We start from the raw sequence: 6,053 nt of genomic DNA on the forward strand, positions 1-6,053 counted from the left end.
TATTTTAACTGTTTTTTTTCATTTTTGATGCCTATGCACTCATGAAAGTATGCCATAAATACGAAGCGTACTGTATGAATCTATATGTACTCTATTCTATGTTCATGCTCACGCTTGTGTGTTTATGATGAAAGGAGTGCGAGGCAATGAAATCAAAATTAGCCAAGATCTCTGACTGTGTACAAAATCACTACAAGAATCCAAGGTTCTTATTACATGTCATATACGGTAGTTGTATAAATAATACTTTGAAGGTATGAAAGCAATATTACCCTGCTTGCTTCATTGGCCATGGAAGCTGGCATGATTAAGCCATCGAGCTCATGTGTGCTTCTAATGATCTCTGGTCTGTTCCCTGACTGCCAATGATTTGTCTTCACAAGCAATCATCTCCTTTAATATGTGATGTGTTCAAGGTATGGCTGAAAATTATTTAACAAAGCCGTTATTGTCTAACGCGATCAGAGCTTATAACTGAGTATATATCCAATTTATTTTCACTTACGTTGACATCAAATGTATGTAAATAAAATATGAATGACTAAAATAGCTATGCTCTGTAGGTTGGTACAGCAATAATAATAAATTATCAACTCTAAATGTCGACTGATCTTGTTCTGTCTTCACCAGCTACTGGCAGTTTAATTAAGTTAATACATCTATATATATATACGTATTTCTCAAAGTATGTACATGTGTCACTCCAGCTATAGCTATTATTAGAATAGCTGTAGCTAGACAACGCTGACGCAACGTCATGGCGTACCGTCATTAGAAGCCTAGTGCTTATTAACTAGCTTACTGGAATTTTCCATTGGCAATGTGCCAGGCTAATAGCAAGTGGCGGGCAACTCTCATCACTTCTCATTGTTTATAAGCTGATTTTTAATACCCGGGCAACGCTGGACGGCACAGCTAGTGTATATATACACGTATCTATATTTATGTACGTATTTATATATGTATATCTATGCACCCTTGTACATATATATATAGTATATAAACATATATTTCTTCACCTCTGTTAACCCATATGCCTAACCAAGCTTGAGGTAATGCCTACTCAAGCTAGGGTCTCTTAGCAGGGACCTGGGAGTTTGTTCACTCACCTCAAGCTCTCAGCCTTTCCCAATACATCTACAGTAATGCGGTTTTCTGCAACTGACTTGTGTTGATTCTTGCTGGTATTTGGGCATTGGATGTTATTGCATCCAATTGCTCCTGGAATTACAGTCGTTTTTACATATATGCCAGCACTTTTCAGTTTCCTATTCGTGTAGGAAATTTTTCTTTACTTTCTCCTTCTGTTGGCTATGTTCTAGTCATAGAGTACTGCTACATATATTCCAGTAGCCCTGTCGCTCTCCTTGATCACCATCACTATGATATCTGGCTGGTTTGCCAAGATGTGCTTAGCTGTCCGAATGGAGAAGTCCCGCAGAAGCTTTGCACAGTTGTTTTCAATGAACATACTCATAGTTTCCTACCAATATTGTGGTTTCTTGAGGCTATATTCATCTCAGGCTTCTGTACTCTACACCTGGGACACGATTATGCCACTCCGGTGTACATCATTCTTTATTGTAAGCTTGATCATTGTAGTTTACTTTCCAAGTGTTTTAGAGAACAATCTCGAGTACGTACTTTGTAACAGTCATCTGTACTGTCTACCCATGAAATATTCTTGATAAAGTCGAAAACTTTTATAATTTCTAAACTAGGCAAGGTGAGTCAACCTCACCAGGTATTCGATAAATTTTCTACTATCGATAATCTTACTCTCGTCTTCCAAACTCACATTAAACATTATCGATGAGCTTTATGGTTTCCTTTGCTGTGTATTTTTAGCTCCTTTTTCGGAGTCTATGGTTGTGAACAGCTCACCTTGCAAGTACTCATAGGCTGACTGGTATATGACAACATAGTTGCAATATGTATTAATGATAACCTTGTTTTCACACCTCTCAGACACAAATTAGTGTCTGAGAGGTGTGGACAAAAAGGACATGAACTGTGAAACAGGTATTATCCACCTTGTTCACTGTGGTAGAGTTGGCATCTACCTTTTTGCCAAGAACCACCATGATTTGTCACCCTGGCGTAATCTGGGGTCATCATCTAGTATAGGGGTTTTTTACCATGCACCCTACAGCCTATTCTTGGTCATTGATCAGTAAGGTTAAATTTTCTACATCAAGATGAAGAAAATTCATCTGTATTTTCAGCTTGTGAAATAGTTGTCTGTAGGTAACCAGAGGCTCTCTTGGGTATGGGCATAGAGTTATCTCCCCTATCACTCTAGGGGGCAGATAACTAAATGGGAATGGGTACTACCCAATGAGTAGGTTTTGCAAAGTGAAGTTTTCGCCCACCCTAACAGCTTTTGCCTCAGTTGGTCCGATGCTTGGACGAATCCTCAATGATTTGATCCCTGATAAGGTTATTGACTGTATTAGCAGTTCTACATTGATAATGTATAGATAACTTGTTACATTCTTATTTGGTATGCATTGTCTGAACATATTCGTTGGATAGGCGACATTTGGGGCCACAAAAATGTGTGCTGTAATGTGTTGCCTCATTTCAGCATGTCGGTCTCGGTTGGTTTGTTACTTGTACTATAAATCGCCCTTAACCTTGGACCAGCATGATATAAGATGAGCATTTTCCTTTGAGCTCAAATGTGAGAGCTATCTACTGTTAGAGCCTACATCTGCCAGATTGAACAGTCCTTAGGCATCTACAAATTTCTTTAACCAAGCATCCCAATTCAGAAAACCTTGCTGACATACCCATTAGGAAGGCAATGGCTGGAACCACTGGTATTCACAGCTCAAATAGAATGTGACTGCAATGAACAGTAAATTGTACTTATCTTATCCTGCTCATGGATGAGACAATTTCTAGTCAAACTCCTTTTCCTTGGAGAGAAAATTAGGCTTAAAACTTGATCAGTTCAAAAGCACATCAGTGTTGCCAGTGTAGCATTTTCTTACTTGGATGACTTAATTATGAAATTAACTTAGTAACATTTTATAGCTGTATTTTACGAGAACCAACAAAGAAAATACATGTATATGTAAAAACAGTCATGTGACAGTATCTTATAGAAAAAAATTGTCCATAGCTAAAGTTGAAACTCTCACACTCACCTTTGTGCCAAGGACAAGCCATGTATCTCAAAATATTAAATTTCTAACTGCGTAAAGTTTATTTTCATGTAAAATCACATGCATCTTATTTTCTCTGTGGGCATTCATGTAATTTAAGAATGATAAAAAATTGAAAGAACAAATCTACAGACATGACAGTAGTACATCCCAGACAGCTACACACTTTTTAATGTCAGAACTATTGAAATCTGCACAAGCTGCATTTGAAAAAATGTAGAAAAAAGGTAAACGCATTGTTCTTATGTTGTATTACCAGTATGCATCTATATATACAAAATATGTACTTAAAATACATCGTCTTGCTGACTATTTACAAATGTACAAACGGCTATTTAAAGCTATAATAATTTTGCGTTAGATTTCTAAGTTGGTGTTCATAATATTACTGAGGCCATACATAGGTTAGTGGAGCTTCAACAATTTTCTCGAATACTGATCGGATCTAAAAGCTAAGCAGTCATGATGGATTGTGCGAGCCATGGTATTGATAAGCCAATGAGTACCAAGTGTCTAGTCGCCTGGTGTGAGTCAGAGCTGTATAGTTTCACTGAGTCCCGCGCCAAAAACCGGAAACAAAAACGCTTGTTTCCAAACAAACCCGATCAACGTACTGATCCCTAATGAAATATTCATACCTCTCTCAATACCGCTCTTTTTTGCACTTACTTTACGTTTTTACAAAAAAGTTATTAGTAGTTTTTTCGTAGGGAATTTTGTCCTCTTTCAAATGGTATTGATCCAACAATCAATTTAAAGCAACTGCCAATGGGAGTAATCTTTGTTAGTTAATGGTGCGGCCTCTCCATTATAACTTATATAAAAATAGGTAGTAGGCGCGGCTTGTTTGTTTGGAAACGAGAGAGCTCCCATATACCTTCTGCTGGTCGTCGCACTCTGAAACTAGACTCTGGTGTGAGTCTGCCCGCAATATAGTAGCCAGGTGACGTTTGCTCCCAGCTGACAAGGTAGTTTAGCATTAAATTTGTTCAGGCATAATCTTGGTTAGTGACCTGTGTACTGTTATAAGGCCAGCTAGAGCCCAGCTGCGATAGACCTTAGGTCTAGGTTTAGGTCTAGAATTTGACCCCTCCAATTGTAGGAGAGAGGGTCACGAGTACTTTAAACATGCTGGGGACGTAGGCTGTGCTAAGGTGAATCTCATTTTGGCAATGCGCCAAGTCAGTGTGCGTCTGTTAGTCTGAGTAAATGCTATGCCATTTTCACATTTTTTGACATGTTTTATCTAAACTTTGCACGCCTATGCTCCTGCTTTCTGCCAGGTCTCTAAAAATGTTTGGTTTCCAATCTGTCTGGTTCCTCAAAACCAGCCTCTTGAACTCCCATCAGCAGACTATCTGGTTGAAAATGAAAGAAATTCCAGGTATCGCCATGTCTACTACCATGCCATGGTAGTGAACCAACACGTAACGTCGTGAGACGTGCAGAACATCACGACTTCGAGTCTCATACAAAGCAATATTTTATGAAGCACTATAATTACTACAAGTACTATTTCTTCTGTGTGACGGTTTCAAGTGCGATTACAAGACAATCAGAGTTTTATAAGTGTAAGTAATCGACTGCCTTCTGGTTTTGCAGAATAAACATTACTATAATAAGAGCGGTGTTCCACGACATTAAAAAATGAGAGAGAAAAGTTACAAGAGCAGACTATCAGAGCTTCACTCAATGCTTGCGACGTACACCTTTGTATGACCTTTGCATCCATTAGGGACTATAATACTATTGCCCTCAATTAACGCATTCATGCATTGTTGTAGTGAAAGAGGTGTAGGAATTTCAGTTGCAAATCTGTGTGGCTATCTGATTAAAAATAGAAGCCCATGCAATGTCACTGCCACTAATCTATGAAGTGTTAATTGCAGACACCAATCTAACCTGAGAACTCATCCTCAAATTAATAATGACTCCCATTACATTCAGTGTTGAAGCCTTGAACCGCAATGATCCTCTGCTATTTCAAGTGTGTTAAGAGCATGCCAGTGTATTTCAAGTTGGGAATTTGCTTTGACATACTCGGCATAAGGCAGAAGTTAAAAATAGTCCTATTTAGCTGGTGTGGTGTGGTCTTCTAGTATAACTAGAGTGCCCATGCCTTGTGCTTAGCTTGATGGTAACAAATCAATTGTCTTTATTAACTTAAGAGTAACGTATGCTGTTACTAATGGTTACACCTCTGTAGATGTGAACATGACGATAATTCAGAGCTTTAGAGTGATGATGTTTGAGGGTAAAAAAATATAGAAGGGTAAGATTTATGTTTAAATGACACTCTTAAATTATACCGGTAGATGACATACAAGTAACCTTGGCCCACATTTTTGATATGCTTTGATATAGCTTCCTGTCTAACACTGTAATGGAGTTGTCTACTAATTTATCCAATGATGGTACACCTTTGTTTTCAATTACTAGACCAGAGGTCATACCTATAGAAAATGGAGCTCATAGAAATTGTGTTTTTCTAACGGGGCTTACTCTACCAAGACTTACTTTGAGCTAATACTCTATATGATACAATGCAAACACGGGTTTCAGACTCATGCCATTCAAATTTGTAAACCGACAGACTACCAGCCCAGGCTGATTGGTCACCTTTTAATAGTACACAGATTGTGGAACTTGCCTTATTAGTGATCATCTACCTGAATAATATCCTCTAATAATGTCTATTAGTTGCGGCCACGAATATTATATTCTATCAACAAGCCAGTGTTAATAGAGGCTTGTCATAACGATATGGACAAAAACTGAACATTAGGGTGTTGACTGCTGTATTGCGAATAATTATTATACATTACTTCTATGTGACAGTTCACAATACAGATGATAATACTTGACCAAATATTGCTCAAGGGA

Source organism: Watersipora subatra, chromosome 11, assembly GCF_963576615.1.
Source record: "Watersipora subatra chromosome 11, tzWatSuba1.1, whole genome shotgun sequence".
NCBI lineage: Eukaryota > Metazoa > Bryozoa > Gymnolaemata > Cheilostomatida > Watersiporidae > Watersipora > Watersipora subatra.